The sequence below is a fragment of the Hirundo rustica genome, chromosome 5 (assembly GCF_015227805.2).
Source record: "Hirundo rustica isolate bHirRus1 chromosome 5, bHirRus1.pri.v3, whole genome shotgun sequence".
NCBI classification, from domain to species: Eukaryota; Metazoa; Chordata; class Aves; order Passeriformes; family Hirundinidae; genus Hirundo; species Hirundo rustica.
In genome coordinates, this window is record NC_053454.1 from 66,538,823 (window position 1) to 66,557,624 (window position 18,802).

The 18,802-nt window shown below is 40.7% G+C and overlaps 1 protein-coding gene across 1 annotated transcript in view; it reads left to right on the forward strand.

Moving 5' to 3' along the window:
• FAT4 (FAT atypical cadherin 4) overlaps positions 1 to 18,802 on the forward strand; it is a 123,532-nt gene that overhangs the window by 35,327 nt on the left and 69,403 nt on the right. The window lies entirely within an intron of this gene.

Consider the following 18,802-nt stretch of genomic DNA (forward strand, 5'->3'; position numbering starts at 1 on the left):
GAGCTGAGGAAATTTCAGGCACAACCTCCAGCCTTTCCTGTCAGCACAATTTCTCTCCAGAAAAAGAAGATGCATAAAGTGAATTTCCCGTTTTATTGTGGATAGTTTGCATATCAGTTTCTTCCTGCATATTTTGATGTGAATTGATTGCAGTGGATGCTCCTTGCTGTTGGCTGGCTTAGCTCTGTAACTTTGATCATTTTTATGGCTTTTTGGCTGCTTCTACTTGAATAAGGCTCATGTTGACAATGGCAGTAGAATTGGTTGTCATTTTCCACTCCCTTGCAGCATGAACAGTCATTCTCCTGCCTTCTCCATCATCACAGCACCTTGTGAGTTATTAGTCAGAATTGTGAGAGTTACTTTTTAAAAAAAATGTAAGCAAACATGGAAAAAATGCATGCTATCTAACCTGCAATCCTAAAATCCTAGATACTGAGGAAAGTATTTTCCCCACCCCAAGCAAAAATATATGTATAGAAATACTAGACTTATACTATTTATATTGTTGAACTTGCCAAGAGAGCCAGGATGTAAGTTTTCAAGTAAATGAATGTGTGTATGTATGTTTGCACAGCCTTTCTGCACTGGGGACAAGCTTCCTGTTTCCTTCTCAGTGTTTCTGCTAAAATTAGTTTCTTTATGACAGTTAACACAATTGGGTACTTTCTAGATAAAATACTGTGAGTAAAGGGGAAAAAATCTTACTGATCTTGGTCTTCCTGCGGGTCTTGGTGGTGATTAGTTAGTACCATTTGTTTTCATTGGTGGTGTTCAAGCTGTAAAAACCGAGGACAGGCTTAACCATCAATGGCCAAACCGTCTCGTCAAAGGCTTGGTTTGTACCTAGGTTGAATGAGGTGGAATTTGGGAGAAATGTTCCTCTTACACTTTGTTACCAATCTTTATATTTTAATAGACAGCCACAGTTAGTTTTATGGTTACCTTTGTCTAAAGTTCCATACTCATTCATCCTTCCCTACTGCCCCTGAGATGCAGTGGCCCTGCAGGGACAATGTCCTTGGCAAGGGCAGTGTGACTACCATGCTAGGAATGTGCCACCCTGGCAGGGCAGCAGCCTGGAGAGGATGAAGGGTTTGTGAGTGCTGGTCTTTTATGCTCCCTCCAATTGGCTCTGCATCCACCTGAGAGGAGATACCTCAAGCCTGTGTAGCAGAGCCACAAGGACTTCAGGATCCCAAGGGGCTTTGCGTCCCACCTAGATCTGTCATCTCAGAAATCACTTTGCTTAAAACCCTACGTGTTTGTGTACTTAAGTACTCTGTTTTAAAATCTCCCCCTTTTAAAAAAGAAAAGTGCAGAAAAAACAGTGAAATGGACTGAAGGGATGGGCAGTAGCCCCAGGGATCTTTAGGTCGGATCCAGCTGTGCTTTGCTGTGCTGCAGCAGGAGCAGCAGAGGGAGCACAAGCTAACACATCATTCCTTTACCAAGAGCTGTACTGTCATCACTGATGGCATTTTGCTCGATGGATGAAGATCAAGAATGAAAAAAACCCCCAGCCTAGCGAGTTTGCCATGGGGTAGGAGGATAATACCCCCTGTATTAAATGCGGAGGGATAGCAAATGGAAACGTATCCTATTACGGCTTCTGTTTTAGATTTTATGCTCTCTGTGAAGCTCCAGGTTGCATGATGTCAGTGCAGCTTCATGCCAGGCTGCAGCCGAGGGAAGATTGATGCTGTGTGGTTTTGGAGGGCTGTGGTGCCGTCCTGCCTCGTGGTGTTCTCCTGATAGACCTGAAGCAGCAGATTAATAATTTTAGGTATTGAAAACTATGATGGCAAACAACTGGCCAAGTTGTCTTTGGTGGGTGAGATCAGAGCCGCGAGCTGGTCAGGTTCTTTCAGCACACTGAAGCCTGGCTTGGCCTCCAGGCAGGATTTAAAGCAGAGCTCAATTTTCGTTGAGTTTACAGTCATGCACAAAAGTTAAATATCTTTTCCTAGAAGTCCATTGTGTCCTTTCAAACCTGGGTGGTGTGAGCTCTCTGTCCATGTAGTCCTTGCTAACCTGCTAGGGCTTTCAGAGTGGAATGTCATCAGCAATGTTACCTACTCTTATGTGTCACTGTTGCCTTAACCCTTAGGTGTGCAATTTTGTCAGTTGTTTTTCCCATAATCAAAACTTTGGACAGCATTGGATTTCCCCTTGCCAGTTCCCAAAGCAAAGTCCCAAATAAGGTCAACAAGGAGAGATATATTCTTTTTTCTACTCTGGGAGTTTTAATAAACCAAATGCAAGCTTTATTTTTTTTTCCTTTAGATTAGAAATTGCCAATAGCAAATCTTGGATTTGTTGAATTACTCAGCAGAAGTAAAGGTTACTGAAACGTGCACAGATAGATGGCTGGGGAACCAGAGTGATAACTTCAAAAAGCCCTGGCAGCGCTGGGGGCGGGAGCCATTTCTGGTATCAGAGAACAGCATTGTCTTTGTGTAGATAAAATAAAAGCAGTGGTGTGCTTGGACAAATTCACCCTTTGCACCTTGCTGTTTTATTCAGTAGTCTGCTTTGTTTCTGGGGCCATTGCTGAGTGTACACTGCAGATAGGAACGGGCTGCTAAGATTGCACAGGTTATCTGAGCAAGTCAGGCAGCAAGGGCATTGTTTTCCAGGAGCACTTGTCCAACACAGAGTTGCACAATGCTCAGAAATTGGAGGCACAGATGGCAGTGGTCTTTATAGTATTCATTACCTGTGAAATTAATTACCAGCTCCGAAGATTTTTAATGTGTAACTTCCTTGATGGCTACTTTTAAGTATCCTCTGGAAGTAGCTGTTTATTCTCCTAAGTACTGATTTTCGGGTTTCAGGGAAGGTTCCCTGCTGTATCCCATTCATAGCTCTCACATGAATCTCCACAAGGATCTAGTAGGCTCTGATCATGTGAGCTGCTCTCCCTGAATTTATATAGGTTTTTCTGTGGTCTACTGCTGCCCAGGAGCCCATCTCCCATGGCCATAAAAAGGGGATTAGTCAATGAATAGCATCAGACTGACAGGCCAAAGAGACCACCATGATGTCCAGCCCGATCCCTGGCTTTCGCAGGCTACAGGGCTCCTCTGCTTATGAAAATGTGTCCCTGGGATATCTAGTCTTCTCTAAAAAGCTATTTACCTCCAACACACATAGGAAAACATTGCCCAGTTTTATTCACGTCGGTTGTTTTCCTTATGGGCAGTCTCATAATGGGTTAGAATAGGGCAAAATCCAGTTACAGACTCATTTGTGTGAAGAATCTATTTATAAAAACATTAAAAGTCTAGTGCAAGACTTCTGGCATTGAATATCTGCTACAAAACATGGTGACCTGTTGTAGTCTGTGTTTTTACATGACTACCTTTCATTTACCAGGAGAAGGAAAGTAAAGATCAGAAGCCAGAGGTTGACATCACCATGGCCTTTAATGTTGCCAACCACTGGTAGGAAGGTGACTTTATCCAGCATTGGTACTTTACCCGTAAAACTCAGTAGTTTTAAGGAAAACCTCCAGATGCTGATATTGGAAAGGCAGGTTTTATTTTTCTCCTATATAATGATGTTGGCTGTATGAATATAATTTGCCATGACTTGGTTTAGCTTTAGCCAGCTGTGTTTTATGGAAAACCTGATCTTGTTTCACCAGCAGGAGAGCTCAGAAGTGAGAGAAGTAGCACCCAACAAGCAAAATTCTAGCATCATCTATAAACTTCCAGCCCTGGCTGGTTTTGCTTCTAACCTTTCCTGTTTATTTAATGTAGAAGCTGGAGATTAATCTGTGGCATTTTTGTGTGAGTGAGCTGTGAAGGTAGTTCTCTTCATATGTGCTTCTGTCTTACCAATATCCTGTGTGGGGAGAGAAAAATGGACATTTGCAACAGAAAACCACTGTAATTTGTGACATAAGTTATTTCTTGAAGTAGCGCAAAAAGCATTATATGAGCATACCCACCTGTACAGATATTAAACTCTTGAGCTTTGGGACTGGATTTACACAGACGTTTTTGCAATTGAAAGACTTCTCTGTAAATAATGAAGCAACAACAATTGGGTTTGTCACTTCTCATTTCTTTTCATTTTCCTTTTTCTGCCCTAAGGAGCAGGGTTTGGCCTCTGGGGCTCTGCTCACGGGCAGTGTTTGGCAGTGTCCCTCCTGGTGCTACCTACTGGTGTTAAACGCTGGTAGGTTGGCCTCTCTGTCAAGGCCCTGGATGCAGGGGACCTATCACAAGAAACAGCAAGGAACTGAACAATTGTACACCTGGCAGATCCATTTGTTAATTTCTGTAGATCCAGGGAGAGTTTACTTTACCCTAATCCAGTGTTCAGTTAGTAAATTCTGCTGAGGCATTGATCGTGTTTCCAAAATCATTCTCATGGGTCTTGAGGGAGATCAAGATGAGAGTAGGACTACTTGATCTATCAGAGCAGTACTTGGAACAGCACATACCATGTCATTTTCAAGAAAAAAAGAGTTATATAAGAAGCTAGAAACCCATTTTGTCTCCAGAAGAGCTGGAAGGAGGTGGTTCCCTGCACAATTGATGGAGCTGCACAGTAGAGCTCCCTGCCAAAAAGTATTGTGTGAGCTGGAAGCCAAGATGGGTTCAAGGGAACATTGGACAATGTATAGAAACCACATCCTGCTCAAGAAATCCTTGAACTAAGAATGGCTGGGAGCTGGGAAGTGTGTGGGGATTTATTATTACATGTGCTTTTTTTGTATTTCCATGGTTCTACACTTGCCTTCTCACTCAGAATTATAGAATCATTTCAGTAGAGTGACCTCCAAGATCACAGAGTCCAACCATTAACCCAGCACTGCCATGTCCAAACAAACTCAAACACCAGCAATATGATATATTTTACTTAATTTTTTTTCTATGCACACTGTTCATAAATTCTTTCGCAAAATGGTAGCCGTATGGAATTGAAGTCGGGCTCTTCTTACTGCACTAGTGAAGGCCTGAGCAAGTGAAATTTTGGTCTAAGTATGAGCATTCTCATGCCACTGCATAGCAAAAAAAGCAATAAAATAATGGCTTCTGCAGTTCCATCTCTTTATTGGACAGCAAAACAAATGTTATTTTGGGCTTGGAGCATCAAGGGAGGGATTGTTTAGTCAGTTGGACAACTTTTTAACGGCAAAGCTACTAATGCTTAGTAAAGATGTGTCCAGGGAGTTTGTAAAACAGTTCTTAGCATATATATTTCTCAGAGTGCTTACATGCCTGTCTGGGACGCCACAGGTACAGTTGATCCTCTCTTTGGGCATAGGGATGAACCAGCTAGCTGATTTCCAGATTTTTCCAGTCTTAAGTCTTTTGTGTTTGTAATGCAGGACAGAAGGCCTTGGCATTGTTTTGAGGACTGCTAATCCTAGCAGGGTTGAATACCTCAGACATACTCAGATTTTAGGCCAAGCCATGGTATAATACAATTAATAAATTGCAATTCAAGCTGCAGTGTCCTAAAATAGGAGCAAATGTGTTCTAAGCTGGAAAATCAATTAAGGTGTTTACAAATGAATTGCTGTCTGCTGCAGGAGGTTTTTTTTCATAGTGGGTTACCTTTCTTCCTGTTAATAACTGTGAGTTCTGTATACCTTCTGGGTAGGTTTAAAACAAATGAAGACAAGATGTTTTTTCCCCTCTTTTCCAGTAGATTGAAAAAGAAGGAATGGCTTGCTTCCAACCACTTGTGCTTCTCTAGCAAATACTTACCTGGGATATTCTGGTGGTCTGTTAAGGCACATGCAGCCCAGGGCATTGCATTGTTCTGGCAAGGACAAGGGCTGCCAAAAACAATACTGAGCTGAGGTTTCGGGTTCGTTCCTTATCTACTGCTGCTTTCTTGATGCGCATCCCTTTTTCAGTCAAGAGGATGTGTTTCGCAGTCTCAGGAAGGGCAGTGTTTTTCTGAACCCTGGGTTCATTTCTGAATCTTTTTTTTCTGGCCATAGTTTTTGTTAATAGTGAAAACTTCACAAAAATATTTCTTTTGATTTGAGTTTACGGTTTTTCAGATGCTGCATCTTTGCATGGCTTTTACAGCATTGTGGGTGGCACAACAGAAATTCATCATTTCAAAAACCTGGGCAGAAGCTGGTTAGATGGCTGCCCTTCTAAGAGCATCTTCTTCAGTGTAAAACACACCAAGGGTTGTTAAAATATTCATGTACAGCTGTAACACTAGGGAGGAGGATACACCACCCCAAGAAGTCAAAGTGGGGTTAAATAAATAACTAATTCACATTGGGAAGCTGTTGTTGTTAAGTTAAGGCTGAGTGAGCCATAGGTTTTATTTAGGTAGCATGAAGTTCTTTATCAAATCTGTGAAGTCTAAGGTGGGAGAGCTTTCATCTTCTGCTGTTTTTTTGGTATAAGAATATTAGACCAACCTGTAGATCATAGTGTCAATATTGCATTTAAAGCACGTATTTTGAAAATACCTTCAGATATGTATACGTATATTAGGGAAAGACAGCAAATAGATTCAAACCCCACAAAGGAAAAAGCCCAGCCAAACCTGAGATATTACTCATGTTAATATCAGGTTATTCTTTTTAAAATTTAAGAAGTTACTCTTTTAAAATTGTATTTTTGTGTGTTTCTTTGATTAGAAGTTGAAAAAGCTATCTTCTATTATGTACGCTGTCACCTAAATGGGGTTAATAATTTCAGTCTTAGGTAATTATTTGTATTTTTGTGAATGTTTTGTCACATGATGTAACTGAAGCTTGAAATCCTAATGTTCTTTACAGGTGGCATGCCAAAAGAGATGATTAATGTTTTCTGAACTTTACAGATGATAATATGTCTACCAGAGACAGATTTCATCAAAAGAGTGGAAGGGATAATTAGAATGAAGGACAGCCTTGCAGAAAGGGGAGACATTTGTTATTAAGATCCCTATAAAAATATTTCCTTCTGTAAACACAGCTGCTGTATGAAATGTTATTTTAAAATATATTGTGAGTGTCATATAAACGTCTAATTGACGGCTGAGATATTGCAGAATGTAATCTGTGCATGTGGGTCAGGAGAAGAAAGCGATAATTCAATGACCAGCCTTTTTTTGACACAGTAGTCACAAATCCAGACTTTCTGTGTGCTTCTTGCTTACAGCTTTAGATAATATTTAGCTTTTCTTATGGGACTTAAACTGTCCAGTGCCTCCTGCCTGTAATGTTGGTTTGAGCTTGATGAAGAGCGTGGCTAGACCCACTGATAGTTGTTTGTGGATGGCAGCAGAGCAGTGTTTCCCTGCATTTTCCCTTCCAAGCCTGGCACAGCCACCTTCAGTTGGCTATGTGTAGATGGCAGCATTTACCTACCATGCTTTCCTCTTCAAAGCCTTCAGGTGACGGGGATGATCGGTTCTAAGGGCTGCAAAAAGTAGTCTTTCAGAAAAGAAAGTTGGCTATTTGGGCTCAAAAAAGGCAGTTCTGGGTGTTGGTGGGTCCTGGTGAGAAGCACTGCTCTTGGACCCTGCCTCTGGGCCATCATATTGGAAATGGTGATTTTCCTTTCCCAGAAATAGCATTCCTGTTGTTTGTTGGGGTCCCATCTGAATCTCTCTGGTTTTCACAGTTGAAAATCTGTGAGTGCCCTCCAAATTGTTTTTGCCTTTGAGATTTGCCTTTTTAAATTAAATGGCTGCTTCCTTATTATTCAAGCTTAACATGAATAAAAAACGAGAGGAATACATAAATTCTTGCATGTCTTTTTTACATGTAAATTTTTTCTTATTTATTTAAAATCTTTTAAGTAATTGTGTGCATAAGGATTAGATTCCCTCCCCCCCGCAAAAAAAAAAAAAATCTCTCTTGCCATGAAGTCCAGCTTCTCAACAATTAAGATGCAGTCTTTGGAAAGTAAACACTGCATGGCACAGAATTTGAATGCAGCACAAGGCAGCCTTTTTTTATTTTGCAGCAGTGGGTAAATTAAGGAGAGTTTTCAAATTTTATTGCTCTTTTCTTTTGACCTGGTCTGTCCCTCAACTCTGAACATGCTTATAATGTGTTGAACTGTTATTGTTATTCCTTCCATCTCGTTGCACTAAGCAATCCATTGCAGGCAGCTCACAGGCAGCAGCTCATGTGCTTCGGACCAGGTGAGTTCCTGGGATGCGTCTAATGCTGTGAGAAACACTCCAAGCCTGTGATCTCATGGGAAACTTACTGAAAACACAGATCTCTTTCCTTCTCCCAGGATCTCATAATCATGAGCCATCAGAAATAGCATTCCAGTGCTGCACAGACCCACTTGAACCCTGTATGCTCCACCACTGTAAACCTAGGGGCTAGTTAGTTTGTGGAGCCCTCTTGATTATTTCCACCTTGTGGAACAGCAGATTGTTTAATTTTACGCGAGTTCAAACTTTTGCCGTATTGTTAATACACACACCTGGGGGAATACCTTTTAACTTTCATATTCCAAACCAAGTGTAATACTTGGCATATTGGTCTGAGAGGAAAAAGCTGAATCGGTATATTCCCTATCTTGCTGATTCTGTGTTGTTTCTTTGATTTAAAGAAAGATTATAGGCACTAACGCAAACTCTGTTGCCTCTTGATAAATACTTTAATCTTATTTTCAGATTGTGGTTGTAGGAACACATTTTACTCCAGTGGGCTCAGCCTACTGGACAAGACTTGGTCAAATGATGAGGAAACATTCAGTAAGGATCACAATTCAGTATTCTACCTTCTGTAAACTCAGATTTCAAATGTACTGTACAGACTACCTCTGCCCCAAGGAGTTAGCAGTGCAAATAAAACCAGAGCAGGGTGCACTGTGGAAAGCAGAAAGGAAATACCTAAGACTGGGGCGGAAAAAAAAAAAAAAAAGAAAAATCTTCAACTTACTATTGTTGACTCATATTTCTGGCTATTATATTAAATATAAAATGAGATGAGAGCCAAAACAATACCTGGAAACTCCATGGTGTCCAAAAGTAGGAGAAATCTCTCTGTACAGGGTTTTAGTATTATAAGATTTTTATAAGACTCCATGACTTTGCAAGTTCTGTTGCCATAAGGATTGGCAGTGAAGCATAGTGAAGCAATAAAAGGGCAAGGCGGGGAGCCAAATACTTCTGTTTGTAATTGTGGTGGTGATGTGCAGAGGAGCAGGAAGAGCAAATCAAATGCAGATGGTTTCTGTATGAAGGCCTGACTTTTACTGGTGATAGTGCTCAATATGGTGTTGATACTCTTCTACCCCTGACAAAAGGCTTGCACTGGGGATCATTTAAAAGGGATTGCAGGAAAGTGTCCTCTATGTCATGGATGGTGCTGAGATCAGTCTGAAGCTTCGCTTTGGTTATCCTGTTTTCTTACTGAGGTCTCTGCCAGGTCTTACAAACCACTGGCAGTCACTGTTCACCTAAACTGCTTCCTAAACCATGGTGGTATCGACAGAGAGTGGGTCGGGAGGAACCCTCACATTTTCCAGCACAGAGGCAGGACCTCATGTGCCTTCAGTGCTCCTGGCAGTGAGCTCTCCTGCTTCTTCCTAGACTCTCCTTCCTCCCAGTGCTGCAGCATTTCCTCCTAGGTGCCGACCTAAGTTGGTTTTATTACTGTGTAGGTCCTTTGGTTTTTCGACAGTTTAGTGCCTTTCTTTTGGTGCTTTAAGGCTATTAAAATATAATTTCTCCCCATCTTCATTTTCAAGACTGAATCTCATCTCTTTCAATATCCATTTGTGGGTCATATTCAATGACTGTAGTCATCATTGCTCCTCTTTTCTGAGTGTTTTCCCTTGGTTCCACACAGTTACTGGATTCCTGCACTGGAATTTGATCCAGGGGTTGTAGCTAAGGTGAGCCGGTGAGCAGTAGAACAGAAGGCTTTTTTCCCATGCCATATGTGTGGCACTCCTGGTCCATGCTGTGTATGTGGCTCACCTATCCTACACCTGGGGCACGTCACTGGCCTGTGTTCAGATGGGAAGACCCCCCTCTCACAGTGAGATGTGACATCTGTGGCTCTTCCCCTGTGGCAAGTCTTTGTTGCTCCCTTGTTGCAGGAAATTAGGTCTGGTGTACACAGTTGGCTGGTTTTAATCTCCTCGTTGTCTCCTAGGTGCCTGTGAACCATTTCCTTGGCTGTCTAGGTGGTATCTCTCTCCTTTTGTGTTCCTCTAGGAAAAAAAAAAAGCATGCACGAAACCTTTTGCTAATGGCTTTGGAATGAGCAGGTAATCCTTCCTCCTTACCTCCCTGGCTTCTCCGTGAGGAATGATCGAGGCATGGAATGAAGCACTGGGACGTAACTGCCTTCCAGAAGGGACATATTAAACAGCTCATATCTCCCCTGTCAGGAGTGTGGGTTGGAAGGTTGCTTGTAAAACCTCAGAACATATTGACTGTGCCTGGCCCATAGTGCTGCCGGCCTGCTCAGGAAGGATATTGCACTGAAGAGCAATAAAAGCTATGAGAAGACTGCAGGTAGAAAATAAGGCCAGTGAGGAAAGCCTGTGGGAGGTTAGTTAATTTTTCAGAGGTTAGAAGACAGACACTGTCCTAGTTTGCCTACTTAGATACAGAGAGAGACAGGTATTAACAGCAGGGGCATCAAAGTAGCAAGGCTAAGGAAAGGAAGGAGGCAGGGTTTTGGGAAACTGTACCTTCTGTGGCACCACCACTGCCCCAGTAGCTGCTGCAGGAGGGGATGAACTGTGGGTGATGTTGGGAATGATAACTCAGGTGACCTGTTCTTCTCCTTTCCCTAAGGAAATGTCAGACTTTTCAAATCCCACAGCACCGCTAGGTGAATACTCTGCCAAGGAAAGTAATTTTAGGCTCTTCATAAATTAATCGTATTTAATTCTTACTTTTATGTTAATACACCCATAATCATGGCAACTCAACCCATTTATAACTGTGCAGACACAAACAATGGATGAGACCCAACAAGTGGTCCTGTTGGTGTATTTTAGCACATGGAAGTTGCATCCCAGATGTGTGTGTCACTGCTGCTTCAGTAGGACAGGAAAGCACAGATAGACCAAATTGCACATCTGCAAAAGTATTTGGACCTCTTCCACTTCGTTCTCCTGTATTTGGCAGAAATGAGACTGAAACAGAGATAAAAAGTTTGTTTGCCAGGCCTGGAATGATCTCAGTGGACACTTGGGAGAGGGAGCAGCCATTCCCAGAGGGTGCAGCTCTGCACAGTGCTGGCAGCAGAAAGTAAAGAGGTGATCTCTTTTAAATATTGACATTTTTTAACCTTGTATTTGAAATCATATTTCTGAGACTTTTTGTAGGCTTTGAGGTTACTCAGTAGCTTTGAGGTATGTCCTATTTTGAATTTCCACTGAAATTACTTGCTTGTCCATTCCTCCTACTGAGATCCCCTGGCAACTGGTCAAGGCTTCCTCTGAACCGAGTATTAGTATGACACCTTCAGAAACCTTCTTCTTAAAATATCAGGGAGGGTTGATGCTGGCAGCTCTCTTTGTTTTGTTTTTGTGGTGCTTTGCTTGTCCTGACCATTTTGTTTTGAGGAGATTTTTACTAAAATACATCTAACAGAACATTTTTATTAAAGTCTTTGTGCGCAAAACACAATTGCTAGACAATGAATTTGTAAGATGAAACCTCTCCCATGGAGATTATTCCTTTTGCTAATTCCTGGAAGGCAGCTCTTCAGTTTCACACAAACCTTTTTTGTATTTGAAAACATAAAACCCCCCACGCACATACTTTTAAACCCAAGCTTTTCTCCAGTGGATTATTAGCTTAGTGGCATCGCTGTGTTGATATCCACTATGTGAATTTAATGTTTTGGGGTTTTTTGGGTTTTTTTTTTTTGCTTGGCTTGAAGTTGTGAGATGATATCTGGTCATGGGTTTAAGGTTATTGTTCACAGTGCTGAGCAGCTGTACACGAGCAGATGCAAAGGCTTAAGAGCAGATGCTGTAATTACAGAATTACAGATGTACTCATTAATTCTTGTTTTTAAATTTACCTATTTTTTTCCTTCTCCCTCTTTTTAAACAGTACTCTGTAAGTGCCAAGTGTATTTTCCAAAAGTGTCTGCTGAGGATGGCTCACTTCAAAGCACAGCCTTATATATACAATGAAATTTAGGGCTGTGTCTGGTAGTAAATGCAGTAATAACCTGATTTTTTTCTCCTGTGCATCAGCTCTGTATAAGTTATCTAGGTTACTGGAGCATTTGGCGCTCTGCAAGCATTAGCTGGCCCTGTGCCAAATGAGACGCAACTTGCGTTGCTGTGGTACCTGGGTTGTACAAATAAGCTGCTTTTTAGGCCCACAGGAAGAAAAACATATCAACTAAAATGGTTAGTCGCCTTTCCTTAGTTACATTTGAGAGAAACAAGATGGTATCATAGCCATTGTGCAGTTTCACAGCTCGAAGGGGCATGTGGTGAAAGTAGCATAAATCTTTTCAGTTGGCATTATTCTGTTGCATGGTTGCTGTTTTCTGTTTTGTAGCAGATGACTCACATAATGGACCACTTTCTGGCATAGTTACTGAAGTCAGTAGGATTTACAGCAGCAGGATTTTTGATGTAAGTTAATTATTATTTCAATACCAGGAAATAAGCTCGAGTTTAGAAGAATTAAAAAAAAAAAAAATTAAAGTGCTGCTCTGTTTCTGTGTAGCCTGATGCTATTATTTGTCAAACTGATTATCGAATAAGTGGTGTTAATTGAGTTAGTCTTAATAAGATGCATACATGAATGTATCCAAAAACCAGAGGAGCTGAGCTGTTCTTGTACATAAATTAGAAAATTTGATGAGCTGCAAATGATATAAATGTGGTACAGGAAGCTTGATTAGAAAGTACTGGTGAGGTCAATGATGGTATAGTATAGAAATTAGTGCAGAATTTGATCTTCTTTGTTGTTTTGTGATGATTTTATTAGTTCAGCAACGTATTTATAATGTTGTAGCTGTATATTAAATTAAAGAGCCACAAATACAGGTGATCATGATTTGCAGCACACTTTCTAAACCTGCAAAGTACAAAGTTAATAAAAAACCAACATTTACTAAGCCCAAGAACTGAAAGTATAATGCTCATTGCACTTGTACTGAAACACAGTGAATAAATACAATTTTGAAGCTACTTGCATATTTTTAATGACCTTCTGTGCAAAGAAAGTACTGATAGTGTACTTTGTAAGCTGTTTTTTAATGCTGTTCTGATGTTTATGGTGTTTTACCAGGGGCTGCTAGAAACGTAGGAAAAGACTTTTGTCTGACATAAATGGAAAAAGGATGTATTCATGAGTGTCAAACTACTTTAGGACAGTAGAAAGTTGTTTTGGGAGTCTTGTTTGCATTTCTGCTGGTTATTAGGCCCATGTTCATCAGCCTGAAAAATAAGAAATGGATTGAGGCAGCAGGTGGGGATTTACCAGAGGTGCCAGCAGGTGCTTATGTGTCCTGGGTATGGGAATGTCCTGCAGACCTCGAAACCCTGAAGGGATGTCAGAGCATTTGGGCCCCTCTGGCACATTCAGGATCACCTCTGCTTGGTTTTGCCCCTCCAAGCTCTGCTGTTGGTCTGGGCTTGCAAAGTCATATTGAGAGGCTCATTCTGCTTTGTAAGGTTTTTCTTTGTGAGACTTTTTTTTTAATTTTGCTTTTGCTTGTTTTTCTCTAAGGGCTACAATGGGAGAAGCTGTAGAGCAGGCAGAGGGTATGCTTATCAAAGGCCTCAATTGTATTGCTCTCTGAAGTCAGCAGACCATGGGGGAAATGGAAGAGGCTTTTGCTCAGCTTGGTTCCCTCCAGTTGTGGGTCAGACCCAGTTTGCAGTCAGACCCAGAGAGCTTTGCGGGCAGGATGGATTTGGGGAGGAGAAGTGACACTGTAGCTCAGGCATCGCCACAAGGCCATTTGGAGCTGCTCTGCTATCCAAAGCCAGAGAGATAAAAGGATTCCCTGTGCTTTTGTTGTCAAAAAATCCTGTTACACCAGGATGACAGAGGGATATAAAGTGAGTCCCAGAATGGTTTGGTTTGGAAGGGACCATAAAGATCATGGCCAGGGACACCTTCCACTGAATCAAGTTGCCCCAAGCCCCATCCAGCCTGGCCTTGGACACTTCCAGGGCTGGGGCATCCACAGTTTCTCTGGGTAGTCTGTGCCAGCGCCTCCCCACCCTCACAGCAGAGTTTCAAGGCAGACTATAGGTTCTGGCAGTCTAGATGGAACACTGTTTCTTTTGGCTTTTCTCATTAATTTTGACAGATTTGAGGGGTTTGCATTGCTGCGCGAAGAGGTTTCAGTTAACCTTTCTAACTTGTTTCTATCATAGGCTTATTTTAATTCACTCAGCAGGGTTTGCCAAGTACCTTAGCCCATGCTGTATATATGTGCAAAGAAAGGCGTTAACCTTGCTGGAGTCTCTCGGGATTTGTTTTGGGGTAACTGAAAACAAAATGTGAATCCAGCCATCAGTTAGCATTGTTACAAATATTGCCCCTTAATTTCTTTTTACTGTTGTTATTTTAACCTGAATTACTGAAGCATTTTACAAATATGTACAGCATTTTGCATACTGTCTCATGTCAGGGAATTGCCATGGCCTGGTTGGAGGGCATCTGTGACTTACTGGGCTTCAAGAAGTACACAAGCTGCTGGGTGTTGTTTAGTGATGCCTATGTAAGAAACATGTTTGGAAAAATGCACAATTAATAGTTATCAGAAGATGTGTTATGTACCCCAGCAATTCATCATTTTGAGCAATATCTTCTTTTGAGACAAAATATGCCATGTCAGCAAATGGCGTGCAGCAGGGAGTGTGTCAGTGATTCATAAACCATAAAGGAAAGGTAAATAACAGCTTCTGCCTCTTTGTACTATAGTTTGGTCATAGAAAAGACCAAAGGAGTGGCTTCAGTTTACACGTGCTTTTTGGGGGCTGAGATTTCTTGCAAGAGGCTTCATTCCTCCCTTTGTTGTTAGCGACCATATAGCTTTTGGATAATGTCACATTCTGACTGAAAGTAAGGAGTGATGGGGGCTTAGGGTAGCAGCCAGATCTGCCGTGAACTGCACTCTACCAATCCTATCACCTTATACCTCTGTCTCTTGTTTTTCCTCTTTGGAAGACGGATACCATAATATTTTATTACTACAAAGGTGCCTTTAATCATGTTGCAGAAAGTCTCCTGGGAGTTTGTAGAGGGCAGTTATTGATAAATGCAGAAATTGCCATTATTAATTTCTCACAAATGCTGATATCTCAAGCAATATGTTTCTAGATAGGTGTGGGTATTTTCAGCTACAGAATGTTTTTAAACAGAACATGTGCATCTCTACTTCCTATGCCATTACTTCCAAGAGAAACAAATTCCTGTAAAGCACACCATGATATCTTTGGGGCATAATGCTGTCCCTGTTCATTATGAAATTATGTTGGTAATTATGTTGTTGTCACCGTTAGCGCAATGAACTTAGCGGAGGCATTTGAGTTGTTGCCATTTTTAAAATTATTCAGAAGTCTTTGTCTGCCTTATTTTCCTTCTTTCAACTGCTTGATGACTTTCTCAGAAAGCTTTCAGATTTATTAGACTTGTACCTAGAAAATAATTTTTTTACAGAAAGATTTTCTGTGCCATTCTTCTGTGTTATGCTTAGGAAAATAAAATAAGGTGTGTCACACCTTATGTAGGATCAAGCCAGGCTGGGATTTAGAAATCTGGGGGGGCACATGAATGGTATAAAAAAGCCCAGGGAAAAAAACCTCTCAGCATTGTTTTTTAAGACATCTCCATGATGCCCAGGTTTGTTGCTGTAATTTTCTTACTAAGAGTCAATGTGTGACTTTCTTTGGTTTTTGTATTAAATTTGGCCTACTCTGTTTCTGTGTTCATATAATATAATATAATATAATATAATATAATATAATATAATATAATATAATATAATATAATATAATATAATATATTTAACTGTAAACCATTCAAATTTTGTCCTCAAAATACTTTTTCTTTTTTCTCAATTGTCTATAAAACTATTGAAATGCTTCAATTGTGAGCATACAATGAGTGATCATCCTCTAATCTGTTCCACATGGATAGTGGGGTAGTTTGTACATTCAGTACACAGCACTCCTTAATTCAGTTAAAACCAGAAAGACTGAGACTGTTGCAACCTACAAGATCTTTAGAAAAAATGTACTTTAAAAAAAAAAATCCCATGCCACATCATAGACACCCTAAATCAAAGGAAGTAAAACAAGGGGAAAACCCAAAAGAAATTGAGCTTAGGTTCAATCTTCAAAAGACAGAATTATATCTTTTAGTTGTGTATTTAGGCGTTCTTGAACTCTGTGAAGAATTTCTGAATCTTTTATGGTTGCACTTGAGCATTTATTCTGATTTGGTTTAGGTTTTTCTCCTGTGTTCCTCAGAAGGGAACTGGTGATTCTCAGCTCTTCTAAAATTCCTCCCATACATTTTAAATATCCAGAGACTTGTAGTAATGACCAGTGGTGGTGAACTTCCAAAGGATCAAAGATCTGGCACAATCAGGATAATAACTGAAAACCCAAGTGCTATAATACAAGGAATAGCTGAGTCACTTCAGTCAGGACACCAGACAGGGACCCGAGCATGAAAAGGTTCTTTGGTTTCTCCTGTGCTTTAAATACCATGGGAACCATTCTCTTGTGGTGTATCTGCTTCCTGCCACGCTGAAATTAAGATATACCAATGTATTTCTTTCTTCTTTCTTTTCCCCTTTAAAGGTTTACTAAGATTATCAGAATTCAAACTTTTGCTTGATTGAAGGGGGGCTTTGGTTTGTTAAAATTGTCAGCTGCTGTTGATATTTCTGACCCGGTAATCAGGGCTTGCTTAGGACTGTCCACAATAAAACCAAGTCAGTGAGAGATTGGCTGTGGTGCAAAGTCAGGGTGTTGGGGGAGAGAGATGTAATACAGGAATATGTTAGGATCTGGGCTATTAAAAGTTCTCATTATTGACTGTGGCAGCCAGAGAGCTCAACTTCATAGTTTGTTGCAGGTTCTGCATCTAGGGAAGATGTAGTAGATATTTAGGAATCAATAAAAGTCAAATCTCTGAATTTATGCTCAAATAAAACACTCCATATTCTTTATTAAGGAAGATGACTGTAAGAATCCCACATGAGCACACTGTTCCAGCTATTCCAGCTATTTCTGTGAAAGTCTGGGGTTTTTTATGTGATTTTTCTTCAGTGCACAAGGTCATGTGTGTATTTACAGATACGGTGAAATGATATGTTTCAAAAGGTGAGGGGGTTTTTTTTAAAGATCTTTTAATTAGTCTTTAATGCTTGATTTTCTAATTTTGCTGTGTCAAATCCAAAGTCCAACAGCTGAGTAAGAAAATTCAGAGGTAAGTGAGGGAAACAAAAATGGTTGACCGACAATTGTAGGCTGAAGAATTCTATAGATGGAGTTTCGGCCGCCTTTCACATTCCTGGGCCAAAAGAAATGTGTTATTCAGCTATTTAGAATATTTTTGGAGATGAAAGTTTGTAGTTATATACAAATTCCAGTCTTCATGGTTTGATAAAGGACTAATATAGAGGCTTTTATTCAGCCTTAAGAAGGGCTTTATTGCAAAACCTCATCACCAGAAAGAGCAATAGTTTCAAGAAAAGATAATGTAGACATGTTGAATCTAGCTGGGCAGAAAAACTAGGTTTTAGAGGCAGGTATAGAACTTGGTCTAATACATAGTGCATCAGCCTACTGTTATCATGTAGGACTTTTCATAATAATTGTACTGAAGGTTCCATAGCCATGGTGGACCAAAAAGATAACTGGGGAAAGATATGCTTGAAGATCCAGCTGCCTAAATAAAAATTTTGATATATGGGAGGAAAGGGAATAAAAAGAGGGCTGGTGTGCCCAGTGAGTTGAAGTTCTTGACCCTGCCATGGTAGCCTTCATTGTCAGCTGGCTCTGCTGAGGGCAGCCACATGAAAAGGTCCATCTGTGGCCACAGAAAAAAGCCTTTCTGGTTTCAAGTGGCCTGTGGCCACAGGGAAGGGGCCCTCCCTGACACCAGATGTGAAGCTGCTGCACAAGGCTGCAGTCTGCAAAAGAGGAATATGATGAGGAGGGCATTTCCCAGAAATTCATAGGAGGATGCAGAAATATTTGGAATTTCTAGCCCCGACAGTTTCCTGCTAGCAGCCTTTAGATGCTAGGTGGGGAGAGAACATTTAGGCATTTCTATAAAATGCCCTTGTACATCTAAATGTGAAACTAGAGAGTAACACATTGACCTTCTAGAGAGTAACACGTTGGCCTTGTGCGTTTTATCGGCTGAAGTCTGTTTAGATTCTTAGAGTGATTCCTCTCAGAAACCCTCATAACTGCTAAGATCAGCCAGCATTCAGTCCTGTATCTTTAATTCCCTTGCACTCACAGAAAAAAATCTGTGTTTTGCTTAGTGTCTATAGCAGTGCTTTTTCTGCCATGGCTCTGGGTACAGAGGTTTTCTTTTGCTGTTTGGGCAGCCTTCAGTGACAGGACGGATTTATCGCATTGTCCTGATGACTGCATGTGTCTTAAATGTCACACCTGTAAGTTTAATTAGGTGGTTTATTTAACTTAGAGGTGTGACATTCCCATTCTTGAACTTCTAATGCTTGCATTTTCTGACTTTATCCTTTTTTTTAATTATTTTTCTTCTGGCATGGGCTGAAATGTTCTTATCAATTCAATCCATTTCTTATTACATGGCGGTAGACCTCATTTAATTAAATGCAAAGTTATAAACCAAATGGTTCCCAAATGTATACTGCTTT